At 42.9% G+C, this 17,033-nt stretch overlaps 1 pseudogene; it reads right to left on the bottom strand.

The window, feature by feature from the left end:
• Positions 1-1,340: 1,340 nt before the first annotated feature.
• Positions 1,341-2,340, bottom strand: LOC114630516 (annotated as a pseudogene).
• Positions 2,341-17,033: the final 14,693 nt, after the last annotated feature.

Genomic DNA, 17,033 nt, shown 5'->3' with positions numbered 1-17,033 from the left:
GCCACAAGCCCATGGTGGATATCTTAGCTTGAGATGTACAACTTCTGGTCAGGTACCTTCAGACTTTACAGAAGTCCAGAGACCATGGTGATTTTATACTCTATTATGTATTTAAACCTTACCACATGAGAAAGAATATGATGATGATGATGATGATGGTGGTGGTGGTGGTGATGGTGATGATGGTGATGATGGTGATGCTCAGACTTGAAAATACAAGCCTATTATACAAGTTCTCAGTACATTGAAGCAAGAAGAGTACAGTGGTGGTCAACATTACGTTTAAGGTTTGAATTACTATGTATAAGATGAGAAAATGTGGGCCAGGCAGTGATGGTGTACACCTTTAATCCCAGCACTTGGGAGGCAGAGGCAGGTGAATTTCTGAGTTCGAGGGCAGCCTGGTCTACAGAGTGAGTTCCAGGACAGCCAGGGCTACACAGAGAAACTCTGTCTTGAAAAACAAAACAAAACAAGATGATAAAATGTACAAATATTTTTTAAATGCCTCTAACACATAAACCCCTAACTTATACAGGCTGTGTATTGGCATATTCCCTTTTCCTTCTTTTTTTAAGTAAAAATAACAAATAGAACATAATCCACAGCGTAGAGGCATATGCCTTCCTTGGCATAGTGACAGTCTTCAGTTGGGCCTATGTGCTTCACCAAAAAGAAAATACCTCAAGTTTCTGGTGCTTTTGGCTGTTGCTCTAACTCTTCAGCTACATATGCGTGTGTGGTCTTCAAGCCTTTATTATCCATTATCTAGAATAATAAAGATCTCAGCCCTCTTAGTCTCTCCAAAAACCTGGCCAGATTATAACTCATGACATTTAAGATAAAGTTGACCTTCAGAAGACCTGTTTATTTAGTCCTTTTTCCAAAGGAGAAAATCGTGATTGATCATAGTAAGTAAAACCTCACTTATGTTAATTTGATTGAAGAATAAATTCATTAGCGGTTCTAGAAAACAAAGCTTAAAATGGATACATAATGTAAACTTTCCAAAGTTCAAAGTTTTAACATATTAATCAATAACTTTCTAATAAGTTATTAATCTAGGCTTGATGACTATTTTCATAGTCACAAGCTTAGAATTTTGAATTTTCTGTGAATATCTTCTAAGTATAAACTTAAAGATGCTTCTTTTGGGGGTACAGTTTATTGATGTTATTTAAGAAAGTAGGGAGGGCTCCCTAGGCCCCTCCTGTTGTTATGTGGATCTGTGATGGAAATTGTGAGGGAGATGCTCAGTGTTGGGGACAGGGATTCCTCAGCAACCAAGGGCCTCTCTCTTGCTCTCAGTGTCCTTGCCGGGGTGGATGGTCCAGAGTTTCTTACTCCTTTGAGGTCATGTAGGCCATGAGGTCCATAACCCTGTTGCTGTAGCCGTATTCATTGTCATACCAGCTTTACAAAGTTGTCATTAAGAGCAATGCCAGCCTTAGCATCAAAGGTGGAAGAGTGAGAGTTGCTGTTGAAGTCACAAGAGACAACCTGATTCTTAATGTAGCCCAGGATACCCTTCAGTAGGCCCTCTGATGCCTGCTTCACCACCTTCTTGATATCATCATACTTGACAGGTTTCTCCAGAAAGCATGTCAGATCCACAACAGATACACTAGGGGTAAGAACACAGAAGACCATGCCAGTGAGCTTCCCGTTCAGCTCTGGGATGACCTTGCCCACAGCTTTGGCAGCACCAGTGAATGCAGGGATGATGTTCTGGGCAGCCTCACGGCCATCACACCACAGCTTTCCAGAGGTACCACCTACAGTCTTCTGAGTGGCAGTGATGGCATGGACCATGGTCATGAGCCCTTCCATGATGCCAAAGTTGTCATGGATGACCTTGGGCAGGGTGGCTAAGCAGTTAGTGGTGCAGGATGCATTGCTGACAATCTTGAGCGAGTTGTCATATTTCTTATGATTCACACCCATCACAAACATGGGGGCATCTGCAGAAGAGGCAGAAATGATGACCCTTTTGTTCCCACCCTTCAAGTGGGTCCCGGCTTTCTCCATGGTGGTGAATATGCCAGTAGACTTCACAACATACTCAGCACCAGCATCACTCCATTTGATGTGAGCGGGATCTCGCTCCTGGAAGATGGTGATGGGCTTCCCATTGATGACAAGCTTCCTATTCTCAGCCTTGACTGTACCATTGAACTTGCCATGGGTGGAGTCACTCTGGAACATGTAAACCATGTAGTTGAGGTCAGTGAAGGGGTCATTAATGGCAAAAATCTCCACTTTGCCAAGTGCAGAGCCAAAGGAGGCCCTGGTAACCAGGAGCCCAATACGACTAAATCCGTTCACACCAACCTTCACCATTTTGTCTACAGGATGAGGCTGGCACTGCACAAGAAGATGTGGCTGTTTCTGAAACAGGGAGGAGCAGAGAGCCAAGATGCTTCTTTTATGCTAAAAAAAATCTCTGTTCAGTCTACACACACACACACACACACACACACACATCCAACCCTACATTTTAAACTCAGAATCACCTTTTGGATCCTCAAGCTTTTACTATGTCTCAAAGGCATGAACCCACTGCTTTGTCTACAATATAGATTTTAGTACAAATCATAAACATTGGTAATACTAATATATCTAAAACTTTTGTCTCTTTTTGTAATTTTTTTAATTCATGTAAGCTTTAGGAAATCACAGCTTGGACCCACCTGCCACAGGTCAAATGAACTCAAGATAAACACTCCTGTCAATCAGCAGCCTAAGCTTACCCACCTACTGCTTCCCTGAGGGGGAGTTCCAAATGTAAAATTCTCCCTGGAGTTCCTCAACTTTAACTTCTGTTCCTAGTCTATGATTTCCACTCAGCTGACAGACACCATCAGGAATCATCTCCAGACTACAAACTGCTCCAAAATCAGTGTGCCCTAAACTTTCTAAAAGCTGATAAAAGCCAGTCCTATCTGAGTGATTGATACCTGTCTCTCCATCTGGGTCAACAAACTAAATGTTTCTGATGAATCCCCAAGTATTCCCACTGTTACTTGAATCCTCTCCTGGCCTTTCACCAATATTCCAACTTTCCTGTTCCCTGAAAACAACACCCTGAAAAGCTAAGAGACAGTTACATCATTTCTTATCCACAACAAAAGGCTGCAATGTTAGGTCCAAAGGAAACTAGTTCCCCTCTACCAGAAGGTTATTATATGGCTTTAGAAATATGAACAAGTTATCCACCAGAGAGTCAAAGATTTGACTCAGGAAACAATTCAAGGGGTGAAATGTGATGGTTAACATTACATTAGGAAAAAAAAAACATTACATTAGGTTTTAATTACTATGCTTAAGTGGTGTGTGTGTGTGTGTGTGTGTATACAAGTACATATACACATTTACTTATATACATATATGCATGTATATATATGCATATATATATTCATACTTATATACATATGCATATACATGCCTCTAACATGTAATCCCCTTACTTGTACAGGCTGTACCCTAGCAGCCCACATTCCTTTTTTCCCAGAAATTGAAGATTATTCTTAACTTGACTGATCTTATAAAATTTGCTGTTCTTGCAAGATAATAATAAGTCATAAGACTAACTGCTATTTCTGCATTTGTAATCAGACTTGCTTATTCTGCTCAGAAAGATAATTGCAAGATCCAAAATTATAACTTTATGGGTTTTGCCTTTATAAGCCCTGGCCTACTATGTCTAGGTGCTGTATTGTAGGAGGAGCTATTGTGGGAGGAGTTAGGAGAGGAAGAAGAGGAGGAATAAATAGGAGAGGAGGAAAAGGAAGAGGAGGAGCTAGGAGAAGAGAGAGAGAGAGAGAGAGGAGATGGAGGCAGATGGTCACATGTCTGTAGCAGTCAAAGGTAGTTGGTATATCTAGGTTGGGTATTGGGTTACACTTCTGATTGTATGGGTATCTTGGTACTGATCATTACCAAATATATAAGCCTTTGATTAATCTTTAAGCATTAGAGTGTCTTCTACTGGGCCCTCGTGGATGGCAGGATGGTCTGGGCAATGCCCAGCCTTGCGGAGACAGCATGGGAGATTGGCAGAGCCATCTCCCACACTGGCATCTCGTGGGTGGCAGGGCTGGTGTTTCTTTCTGGCCATTTCTAGCTGTGGCACGCATGTGGCCTCTGGCCAAGAAAACATGGCAGCTGAGCTAGGCAGAGCCCCCGCAGCTTAGATAGTCAGATTAACCAGAGGGCAAGTTTAAATAATTACAACACTGTATCTTGGGAGCACTCTCAGGTGCAGACTTGATGTCAGGTACCTGGTACCAGTACCTCAATAAAAGTCCTCCTCATGGTCATAGAGAATCTCTGAGTGATCCATCACAACCATGCATTGGGAGACCAGCCTGGACTACACAGTGAGTTTTAAGCCAGCCAGGACTACATGGAAGATCCCTGTCTAAAAGTAAACACACACACACACACACACAAATAGAATATTTTAAAACACAGTGTCAGAATGTTACAGGAAAGGCTGAAACAACACAAGAGCAAAGCATGTCCTCCAAAAATTCCTGCTGTGGGCTCAGAGGGTGACAGAGGTGCCGGCAAGCATTTGTGTTAGTGCCTTTAATGGGAGGGGGGTGGAGATTCTTGCCCATGTCTACATTGAAATATGATGGCAACTTTGTTATAGCTTCTGTCTGGAAAGGACACTAACAGTCCTTACACTGAACTTACGCCACTCATCAGCTCTGTACACTTTCAAATTACTCCCAACAGTGCAGGTTCATATCTGTCCAGGAGGCTCATTGCCAACGATTGGATGTGAGCCCGGGTCCATAAAAACAAGATTGCAATCAGCAGATTCTGAAAAGAGAAAATGGCTTGTGCAATGTGTGCAGAGATGGCTCAACCGCATCAACTTCCAGGCCCAGGGTGGGGCTGAAAACTTATTTTAAGACTTGAAAGCAAGTTTAGAAAAGTTGACAAAAAAATAACTATTATAAATTATCTAATCAGGTAGTTATCCTTGACACTTTACTGAAACTTAAAATCTCTTTTCTGGCTACTTCCAGATCATTCAAAATCTATTTCATATACTTTCGTGTCCTGGTTCCTAACTTTTTTCCCTGGAAACCACTGCACTCTGAGGGCATCTCACCTCACCATTCTCCTGGGAACACAGAGTAATTCCATCACAAGGCACAGCCATCTTCTGAGACAAACAGGCAAGTGTTCTGTTCATTTACACTTGTCCTAAAGCTGCCACTATAGGTAGCAAACTGTCTCCTACATTATTACATAAATAAATTTAACTGAACCAAGGGCATATTCTTTTATTTGTACAGACTTTTTCAGAATTGTTTTTAGGTCAGCATAGTAGATGATGGGCTTCAGCATGGCGTCTTTACCTTTATACATCATTACACTTGGCTCTCCTTCATTTGCTCTCCCAGTGTCCCCTCTGTGACCTCTCACTCCCCCCCACCCCTGTTACTGTCTTCCCAGTCTCCTCATCTGATTTCCCATGACATATATCTCACTGCCATCTCTAGATCCCATTTTCCTATGATCTCTTTCTTCCTTCTCACCGTCCTTCTAATGACCAACACACTCACACATATATAAAAACATGCTCATGCACACAGGCATGATGCTAAATTCGTGTTTGACACAGAAAACAATTTTCCAGCTGTAACTGTGTTTCTGCAAACAGTCTTGCCTAATGGCTGAGTAAAAATTCCATTGAGCGTGCATACCTCATTCCCACTCACTGCTCATCTGTTTATGGCTATATGAGCAATTTCTATCTCATGGCTATTGTGACTAAACATGAATAAACACAGACATACAAATGTCTCTGTAATAAGTGGGCTTGGTGTCCTGAGGGTTGGTATCCAGGTTTGGTAGAGCTGGCTCACATGGCAACACAGTTTTCGTTTTCGGAAGACATCCATGTTGATGTCCCTAATGTCTACATTAGTTTCCATTCCCACCAACAGAGACTGAGTGTGATCCTTCCTGTACATCCTCACCAGTATCTATTGTCTCTGGGATGGCCTTTCTGACTGGGGTAAGATAGCACCTCAAGGCAGCTTGGTTTTTCATTTTCCTGATGGCTAAGGGTGTTGAGCCCTTTTCAAAGAATTTATTGGCCATTTCTATTTCTTATTCTAGAACGATTGTGTTGCTAGCTCAGCCTTTGATTGGATGGGTACTGCTTTCTATGGGGTGTTTTGTTTTGTTTTGTTTTGTTTTGTTTTGTTTTGTTTTTTACATTTTCTAGATAGTAACCTGCTGTCTGATACACAGCTGGCAAGGCTCCCCGGATCCTACAGCTGTCTCTTTGCTCTGGTGATTGTTTGCTATGCTGTGCAGAAGCTTCTTGATGTTATGTCACCCCAATCTCTAAGTCTTGGAGTTCTTTTCTGTGCTGTTAGAGGTTTTCTGTTTGGTGTGTGTGTGTGTGTGTGTGTGTGTGTGTGTGTGTGTGTGTGTGTGTTTCCCTCAGAGACTCCGTCTATGCCGTTATCTTGAAAGTTTTTCTGTGTTTTGCTCTAGAAGTTTCAACATTTCAGGTTTTTGTTGTTGTAGTTATTTTTGTTTTTTTCTTTTTTTGGTTTTTTGAGACAGGGTTTCTCTGTGTAGCCCTGGCTGTCCTGGAACTCACTCTGTAGAGACCAGGCTGGCCTGGAACTCAGAAATCCACGTGCCTCTGCCTCCCAAGTGCTGGGATTAAAGGCATGAGCCACCACTGCCCAGCACGTTTCAGGTTTTTACCTTATGGTCTTTTACTTGTTTTGAATTTTTGTTTTATTTTGTTTTGTTTGTTTGTTTTGGTGGTGGGTATAAAGTCAAAAGTCAGAGATAGGGATCTAGCTGATTCGTCTCTACCTGTATGTGATAGTTTAAAGGAAAATGACCTCCATAGGCTCACAAATTTGAATGCTTGGTCACCAGGGAGCAGCACTATTAGTAGATATAGCCTTGGTGAAGTAGGTGTGGCCTTGTTGAAGGAAGTGTGTCACTGCAGGGTGGGATTTGAGGTTTCAGAAGGGAGTGGAAATGGGGAAAGGGGATAACATCTGAAATGTAAATAAATAAAATATTTAAGGAGGAGGAAGAGGAGGAGGAGGAGGAGAGGAAGAAGAAGGAGAATGAAGAAGAAGCTGCCCAAGCAAGCTAGGCCTAGTGACTTTCTCTTTTTTCTGTTGCCTGCAGATCCAGATGTCGAACTCTAGGGTACCTCTCCAGCTCCATGTCTGCCTCTGAGCCTCCATACTTCTTCCCATGATGATAATGAACTAAACCTCAGAATACAGTCTCTTCACAGCAATAGATCCTTGACTAAGACAACACGGGTATTCATGTTCCCTAGAAGCATTTGTCAAAGAGTCTGTCTTTCTTCAACAAGTAAGTCTGCTTTTGACAAGTTTGTTAAAAATATTATGCAGTTTCGACTGTGTTGGGCCCTGTATTTCATTCCACTGGTCAACATGCATTTTGTGAAAGCATCATGTTGATTTTGTTACTATGGAGATTGGATATTCTGCTATCCAATATTGCTCTTCATGCTCAGGATGCTTTGGCTTTTCAGGGTCCTTTGTGCTTCCATATGAATGTTGGTTGAGATTCTTTTTAAGTTCTGTGGAAAATGTTGTTGAGATTTTGATGGGGATTAGATTGAATCTATAGCTTGTATTCAGTAACCTAGTGCTCTTCAGAATATTAATTCTGCCCTCCCATGCAAGGATGGACTTTTCAGCCATGCGTCTGCCTTCAACTCAGCCGTATTGGTGTAAGTCAGTGGACCTCAACCAGTAGGTAGAGAGCCATTTGGAAGCCACATATCAGATATCTACATTCTGACTCATAACAGTATCAAAATTATAGTTATAAAGCAATAACTAAACAATTTTATGGTTGGGGGATCACCACAACATGAGGAACTGTATTAAAGGGTCACAGCGTTGGGAAGGGTGGGAACCACTGGTGCCTGAAAGCAACCCCAATAAACTCACTGGTTTCCCAAAGCAGATTTGTGTGGAATCATTTCTCTCATGCCATTGGTTTCTATCTAGGGTGAATGGACTCCATAGATACAAGTTGTTCATATTTCCCCAGAAAAAGCCAGACAACACTTGACTGTTGCAAACAGCCCTGACTGAATACAAGAATGAAGATTTCTCTCTGAGAGCCTGACTTTTATTCTTTTGCAAGATGAACACATCTAATACAAAATGCAGCGCCTATCACTGATAACTCCACAGGCACACCTGCAAGTCTGTTGAGGAAACATTCCATGCTAAATGTTTTTACGAGAATTTAGCAGTAGAATTTGAAGTAAGAAAAATGAATGCAAACGGATCTCATTTTCATATTGTGACTTGAGATACGTTTTGCTCTTTCTTTGAGAATGGTAGTGACTGTGAGAGTGTTTTGTGTGGGCATATGTGTTGGGCAAAATAAGTGATACTCTTCATCATTAGCTTGCAGTCAAAGCAATTAAGGCTTTGTTGAATAGATTAAAATCCATATTGAGCAGAAGGCATTTTGTTCATGGTTAAGATGACTGGATCTGGGATTGAGGAGATGCCTCAGGGGAAAGAGCACTAGCGGTACCAGCATGAGGATCTGAAACCCCAGAACCCACATAAAAGCTGGGCATGTGTGGCACAGTGTGGAACATATGTGCCTGAATTCTCTTCTCTCTCTCTCTCTCTCTCTCTCTATCTATCTATCTATCTCTATCTCTCTCTCTCTCTCTCTCACACACACACACACACACGCACACATGCACACGCACACCCACACACTGGATTAAAGGCTCGTTTTCAATGAAGACACTCTACTTTGCTCTCCTGTGACTACCTCTACAATGAATATTTTAGCAATGGCTATGAGTCACCCTTGCTCCTAATTGAGGAACCCAATACACTCATTGCTTTATCCAAGTAGACTTGGGTAGGACTATTTCTTTGGTCTGTATCAGTACACTTTCTAGATGAACAGACACTTGTTCGAGTCTCTTCAGGAAAAGTCAGGTAACACATTCCCAGTGTCTCCTCCCGGTATTTTCCAAGAAGTACCTCTCAAGGTATGTGTGAGCTGTTAGCAAGCACCATGTAGTGAAGACAGGGATTCTGCATATTCTATTTTGTATGGGCACATTGGCACTTCATTCTGAAGGAAGTAATCTCCACAAGCTGGAGTCATCTGAGAAAAAAGAACTTCAATTTAAAAAAAAAAAATGCCTCCATCAGATTTACCTGAAGGCAAGACTGTGGTGCATTTTCCTCATATATGATTTGTATGGGAAGGTCTAGCCTCAGTGTGGGATGCCATGCTCAGCAGGTGGTTCTGGGTTATGTACAGAAGCAGGCAGAGCAAGCCACAAAGAGCAAGCCAGGAATTAGCACTCCTTCCTGAGTGTGGCTTCAGGACTTGCTCTGCTGTAACTCCTTCCTGAGCTTCCTCAATAATAGACTCTAATCTGTAAAATGAAATAAACCTTTTTCTCCACGAGTTGCTTTTGGTTATGGTGTTCATCACAGCAACAGAAAGAAAATTAGAGCAATAGCCAATAGACCTTATATGAACCTTCCTCTTGTGGTAATGGTTTTGTCCTTACGTTGTCAGAGCCAGAGGTGTGTCTGGAGTCTAGAGAGAAAAAGCCTGGGATGCTGCTCAAGTCCTCTAACACACTAGATAGTGGACACCTCAGGGATGCATCTGGCATCCAGTGTCAATAGCACAAGGCTGAGCCCTTCAACCTAATGCATAGTGTCTGCAAGAAAATCAAGAGTATTTTAGTGGATTATTCACTGAAAGTGAATATGAAATAACATGAAAACATTATCCAGCGTGTCCAGAAATACTTTAAACCCTGACATGTGGCATTCAAACCCCCTGAAGAGCTAGTATGTAATCTCATAGCACATCTGTTATCTCAGCACTCAGGAAGTAATGCCAGGAGGACCTCTTGGTCATCCTCTTGCTCTAAATAGCCTGAGCTAAATGAAGCCCTGTCTCAGAAGTCCAAGAGAACCATGGGACTGGATATCTTGATTTCTTGTATGGAAAAATATGGCTTTAATGGTGACAAAAAGAAAGAAAGAAAGAAAGAAAACAAATGGGGAAACAGGAAACAAACTGCACTGCTGCACACAGTTCAACAGCTCCCCCTAGTGGCATGACTCCCAAGGACTCGTCTACACAAACATAAGTACAAGGAAAAACTGCCTTTACAGGGTGGTAACAGAAGCTTGACTTACAGGCAGATGGAGGCAGAGCTTCAGGGAACTGTAAACTGAGATAGAAAACCATCACATCTCAAAAAAAAAAACTCTCCTGTTGCCTTTTCCCTGCCCCACTCCACCCTGACATGCTGCTTTCTGAAAGGCAAAGCTGGGGAGAGAGTGGGGAGATTGCAAGGGAGACTGAGATTGAGCTGAAACCACTGCCAAGAAAGACCAAGTCAGATCTAAATTGAAACATAGTCAGAGTCTGGGTATATCTTATGGAGTCGTATTAGATGTCTCAGTCAGTGTGATCAGACAGAAGGATTCGGTGTCTAAGAAAGGCTGAAGAAGTACTAGGAATAATTATGAGTGTGTGTTTTGAAAAACACTTAATCCAGAAAGAAGGTATGAGGCAGGGGGAAAAAAGAAGAGAAGGAAGAAAAGAAAAAGAGGCTGGAAGGAGGGAGGAAGAAGAGGGAAGGCAAGGGAGGAAGGGAAGAGGGAAGAAAGGGGAGAAGAAGGAAAAAAGTAGTGTTTGTCCTCAGCATCTTCAACAGACCAAGAATAGGTCTCACCACCCCCTCCCATTTACTTTGCTTTTTGAGTGAAGAGTTTGAGGAAGTGTTTTAATATAGATTTGAAGTCATCAATACACAAAGACATGTAAGACAGTAGCTGATGCTTTATAATACATGTGGGCATCTAAGAGAGTCATGTTGACTCACCTTAACAATAGTTACACACATTGGATAGCATTACTTCCTTATACGCTGTTCATAGGACTTAGACTATTAAAGCCTGCTGGAACCCTGGTCTTAGCTAAGGAATGGTTTTTAGTAAATGATCTCTAAGGTTTATGGGGTGTATTCTACATATTTATAGACTGGTGATATAAAAAACACAGCTCAATGACAGCATTGTTACTGTAGGTAGGCCACAAGGAAGTGAAGATACCTGCTTTCATGCACATGCCCTACATATGAGAGCCTCTTTTGTTTTCTCTGTTTTTCTATCCTGTCTCAGTTTTGCCTTCTGAGTCATGGATCCCTTCATCTTAAGGGCTGAGATGATAGTTCAAACTCTCTGTCCTGAGGCTTTTGGTTTGGTTTGGTTTGGTTTTTTGAGGTGTGTGTGTGTGTGTGTGTGTGTGTGTGTGTGTGTGTGAGAGAGAGAGAGAGAGAGAGAGAGAGAGAGAGAGAGAGAGAGAGAGAGAGAGATTATGTGCATACCTACAGAGTCCAGAAGAAGGAACCAGATCTCCTGAAGCTGGGGTCATAGGCACTTGTGAACCCCTGTATATGTGTGCCAGGACCCTAGTCCAGACATCTACCAGAGCAGCAAGTGCTCCTAACTGCTGAGCCACCTCTCCAGCCCCCTGAGGCTTCTTCAGGCTTGAGAGGAATATGGCTGCTGCTTATACAGTATTGAAAGTCTCCATCTGCCTGATCTAAAGAGACACAGAAGGCCTGTGCTTAAGTAGTGAAGGATCAAAATAATTACATAAGAATTTGAGAAAGAATTCATCAGCAAAACATCAAGTCACACAAGCTGCAAAGCTTACAGCAGACTTTCATGTTTAATTCAAGATTAACATTAAAAAAAAGTGAGACGTCTTTCTATCATGAAGACCTGCAGATGATACTTCGAAATCATCAAAACAGAAGTAAAAATCTGGCAGATTTAACTTGAACATAAAAGTCTGGAACAGATGGTACATTATCCATGTTGTCAGATATACACACAGAGAACTGTCTCTTAATAATAGCAAGGATCCCCCTGTGCTGTCAAAACACCAAGCAAGGTTTGCTGCGTCTTAATGAGGAAAGCAGATTTGCACACTAAGGAGGATGTGCTTGAGAATCTTCACAAAAAGATTAAAATTTTGGTTGAGCTTGTGGTATTGAGAGATACAGATCATCTTCAACTGTTTTCATTAATCATCAATCATTACTGCTAAGAGAGCCCCTGAGAGGACCCGCTGCCAAACTGCAGTCCTCTATCTACCACTAATATTGATGTCCACAACACATCTGGAGAACCATCTACACCTCTCCAGACCCCATACAGCAGGCTAGACCATTGTTCCCATGGCACAGGTGGCAAAGCTAAGACATGAGAGGTGAGAACCAGGATTAGAATTGAGAACCATACTTTCAGATTTTGGAGGTCCAGTCCCCAACCACTAAGCAAGAATGCTTTTGATGTATATGGCCTGAAGAGATGCACATGGGTAAACTCCCACAGGCCATGTGTCTGGGATCTGGCTAGTGAGGAGGAGTATACATTAATTGTGGATGTTACTGCCAACCCTGCCTCCTCAGGAACACTGTACTGTCCCTTAGACTCTCTCTCCTCTCTGTCTCTCTGTCTGTCTCTCTGTCTGTCTCTCTCTCTCTGTGTGTCTCTCTGTCTGTCTCTCTTTCTCTCTCTCTCTCTCTCTCTCTCTCACACACACACACACACACACACACACACATACACATCAGAGAACTACATGCATAACATTCATTGAGTATTGTAAAAGTCCCAGAGAACAAAGTCTCTGCTGGGTGTTTCTCAGGCTTCCTTTGCCAATGCAGTTAATCTGAGTAATTCTCCATAGCTGACACTGAAAGCATTCTGCTAAAAGGTCATAACACTATGGTTGTACTACCTATGCTCTGTTATGTCAGTGCTATGAAACTCCCCTGTTTACCACCCATCCACCACCCCTCTTACCTTACTTAGGACCAGTGAGCTTAAAAGTTAGCTGGCAATACTCTACCTAGTTAGCCAAAATGTAGTGCCTCCACCCTTGCTTTCTGAACGTCTGAACTTGGTTTTTCCTATAAAAAGCCTGCCCTGAGAACAGACTAGTACCACAATTAGGCTCCTTAGTCCTTTTGGTGGTTCTGATCAATCAGTCTTGGAGTGTGTGTGTTCAATAAGCTGTCCTTGCTTAACTGAGATTGGTGTTCCTACGGTTTGTGTGGTGATTCCTGAACCCTCAACACTGGCCAATGATACTGTTCCAATGCTCACTTCCTCTTCAGTGCTGTACTGAGGTGATGTGAGATGCAGACCTAAAGAGAACCTAGCATGATGGTTAGCTTTAATTGTCAACTTGACACAACCCAGACTCACTTGGAAAGAGAGTGTCAATAAGGGGTCGTCTATATTGGGTTGGTCTGTGGATATATCTAAGAGAGAGTGTCTTGATTGAGTCAACTGATGGAGGAAGAAGACCCAGCCCACCACAGATGACACCATATCCTAGAAAGGGAGTCCTGAGCTGAGAGTGAAGAAATTGAGCTGAGTATAAGCAAGCAAGAAAGTGAGGCATGTGTACACATTTCTTTCTGTTCTCGATTACAAATGTGGTAGACCAGCTGTCTGAAGCTCCTGCCCTGCAGGGATGGACCATAACCTGGAACCGTGGTCTAAAGCAAATCCTTTCTCCCCTAAGTTTCTCTTTTGTCAAAGTATTTTATCACAGAAACAGAAATTAAATGAGCAAAAATCTATACAGAGGAAGTGGCTTTGTTGCTGTAGTTGACTATATAGCTTTTATGCTTTGCACTGTTTTATAGGGAAAATGAGAGCATTTGACACATTGGGCTAGAAAAGCCACTGGATACTGGAAGCAGAGGAATGGGACATTTTAGTGGCAACTTGGAAGATAAAAATTCTGTAAGAAACATAGACAGTTGAGACCCAGATCAAGGGTTTTAGAGAATATCTAAGACTCTATCAGAAATGGGAGGCAGTCATTCTGTGTGGTATTTTGGCTAAGAACATGTGTGCTAATCCAACTGGGACTAAAAAAGCAGCTATGACTATCATAGAAATCAACACCACTGAAATGAGGTTCTTAGCTTCAATGGAACAAAGAAAAGTATTTCCTCAGGGTCAGCCCAAAGATCCTGACAGGTGTGATCCAAGAGGGGTAGGCCACATCCCAAACCGGCGGAAGATCCTGGAGATATAAGTGTCATCCACGTGGTACTGGTTACAAAAGCATAAAAGATAACAAGCTTTAGAACATCATGGAGAGGAGCTGAGGAGATGCTAAGACCATGTAATGCTGCTGGTATAGAGTTGAGCCACCCTAAAATGAGAAGCTGCATGTATTGCAAGTGTCAGAGCTGGATGGGTGGGGCTTCCTAAGTCCTTTGGAGCAAAAAAATCTATTAGGAGCTTCAGATACTGGACATTGGACCCACAAGATTTAGAATGCGCCCTGCTAGATTTTGAGTTTATTTGTATCTAGTTGTATAGCAAGACCCAAGACTTTTGTAGACCCCAAGAACTTCATACAACTGATGCCATATTAGAGACACCATTCTGACCTTAGAACCTAGCATGTAGGCTCCAACACCTGACAAAATGGGAACAAAGACCTAGTCCATAGTTCAAGGATCTGGGAAAGTCCCTAAATGTACCAACCTTGCTTTTTGGCTCCTGTAGTTTTGCTTCTCCCTAACTGTTCTTCCTAACCAGTGTGTCAACCAGGATGTGGGTTTTGTGCATAAACAACAAAGAATAGCAAGACTTGGGGGCTACACATGTTGGGCAAGTTCCCCTTGTATTCCTCCAGCTGGCAAATAAAGACTTTCCGTTGGCTTTAGGAGTTTGTATTCTTTAAAGGAGTTGCCTCATGACATTCTGGAGACCCGAGCAAGATTCCCAGAGACACTAGGGCCTCATATCCCCTGGGATGACTGCACAAAGGATTGGCATTTCCTAGGGAGTGTGCACCCTGAGACGTTCCAGAACCCGATGAATTTCTCCCACCTCTGTTCCAGATATCTCCACCCTAAACAGGAAGCTACAGAAAGTCACCTGGATCTGTCCTCTCTGGAAATGAGTCTGTTTATGACACCTGCTGCATAGGGCACTTACAAACCAGCCCTAGCTCCAGTGTCTAGGATTCACATGAGACATCACCTGAGAGCCTAGTTTGAATCTGTGTGGTGGCCACCTCTGGTTGTCCTTACTATGTATCTTTCTGCATTTCCCTCTGTGTGCTTCTATCAGATATATTGGTGGAAGAAACAGATCTTAAATGGGTGGGGAAATGAACCATTCTGGGACCATGGTGGCTGCTGCTCCTGGGATAGTGCACAACTGTTTGTAACTCCTCTTCCAGATAGTATGATTCCCTCGCCTGGCTTCAGCAGGCACTGGGGACATTCACGTGGTGCACAGACATGCTTTTGGGCAAACATCCACACACATAAAAATAAAATAAGATTATGATTTAAAAGTGTTGTGTTGCATGTCAAGCTGACAAAAGGTGGGGTGTGATGATTGGATTTAACTACCAACTCGACTTAGAACAACCTGGGAAGAGAGTCTCAAGGAGGCATGTGTATACTAGGTTGGCCTGTAGGTATATCTTGTTGGAGGGATGGAGGGTATCTTAATTAAGTAATTCCACTATGGGTGGTGCCATTCCCTGGGCAGGGAATCTTGAACTGTATGATACAAACCAAGGTAATCAAGGTGATGCTCTGTGTGTATGTTTCTCTCTGCTCTTGACTATGGATGCCATATGACCAGCTGCTCTACACTCCTGCTGCTGTGACTTCTGAGTGTTAAACTGCAGCCTGGAACTGTGGTCTGAAATAATCCATTATCTCCCAAATTGTGTGTGTGTGTGTGTGTGTGTGTGTGCGTGTGTGTGTGTGTGTGTGTGAAATGTGAGATAACAGCAGACCTGAAACTGGAGCTCAACCACTCCTGGTTTTGTAACTTTTCAGTAAACATGAAATTCAAAATAAAAAGCTAAAGTAGGCCGGAGAGACTGCTCTGCAGTCAAGAGCAATTGCTGCTCTTGCAAAGAACCTGGATTCTCAGCCCAGAAGCCCCACATCAGGAGTTACACCCCTGTAACTCCAGCCTCAGAGGATCTGCCACCCTCTTCTTGTCTCTGTGAGCACTGTACTCATGAGAACACACACATCATACATACATACACACATACATGCATGCATGCATACACACACAAATGCACACACCATGTACACAGAAATAGTCAAGATCAGAGGTTTTAAAGATATAAAGTAAGCCAGAACCAGCACAGTGATGTGTGCCGTCATAGCCCCCAAGGTGGCTTGCCCCTGCTTCATTGTCAGCAGCTCTGAACAATAAAAACCCTTTCTGGCTTACACCTTTTGATTTCATTATTACAGAAAACCCTATTTATCCAAAACTAATCCAACACCCACATTACTATTAAACCTGAACCCTGCGAGCTTGGTCTGATTGGCTGTCTTGTCTTGTATCTGCTTTAGAATGGCTGACCAGGTTCAACTCTCTTAAGTGAAGGAACCAGGGCTCTCTGTGGCTATATTCCACCCTGCACAGTACTACCTCCTAGTCCCAGGCTCTAAGCCCCCTCTCCTCTGTCTTCCTGAAGACTTGATCATTCAACCAGTGGGAGCATTCTGGTCCTCAGAAGTCCTTCTGCATATGCCCTTCTTGTCTTCATAGTGACAAGACCCTGGGGTGACATTTTTTCTTCATTTGCTGTAGGTCTCTGAACACAGCCGGGACAATTGATGAATGCCAGATTGAAAAGCTGTTGAACTTCTGTGTTGGTACTAGGAGCAGCACAGGACATGACAGGGCTCAGCTAGGGTACTTCCTGCATGGGACTACATAAGCAGTAGCAGGTGGGATGCTGGAGTGCAGGGATGCTGGAGTACAGAGATGCTAGAGTGCAGGAATGCTGGAGTACAGGGATGGTAGAGTACAGGGATGCTGGAGTGTATGGATGCTGGAGTGCAGGGATGGTAGAGTACAGGGATGCTGGAGTGCAGGGATGCTGGAGTGTATGGATGCTGG

This window comes from Grammomys surdaster, unplaced genomic scaffold (genome assembly GCF_004785775.1).
Source record: "Grammomys surdaster isolate TR1022 unplaced genomic scaffold, NIH_TR_1.0 340, whole genome shotgun sequence".
In the NCBI taxonomy this organism is placed as follows: Eukaryota; Metazoa; Chordata; class Mammalia; order Rodentia; family Muridae; genus Grammomys; species Grammomys surdaster.
Note: the sequence above shows the minus strand (reverse complement) of the source record. Positions and strands in the feature narration are given on the sequence as shown.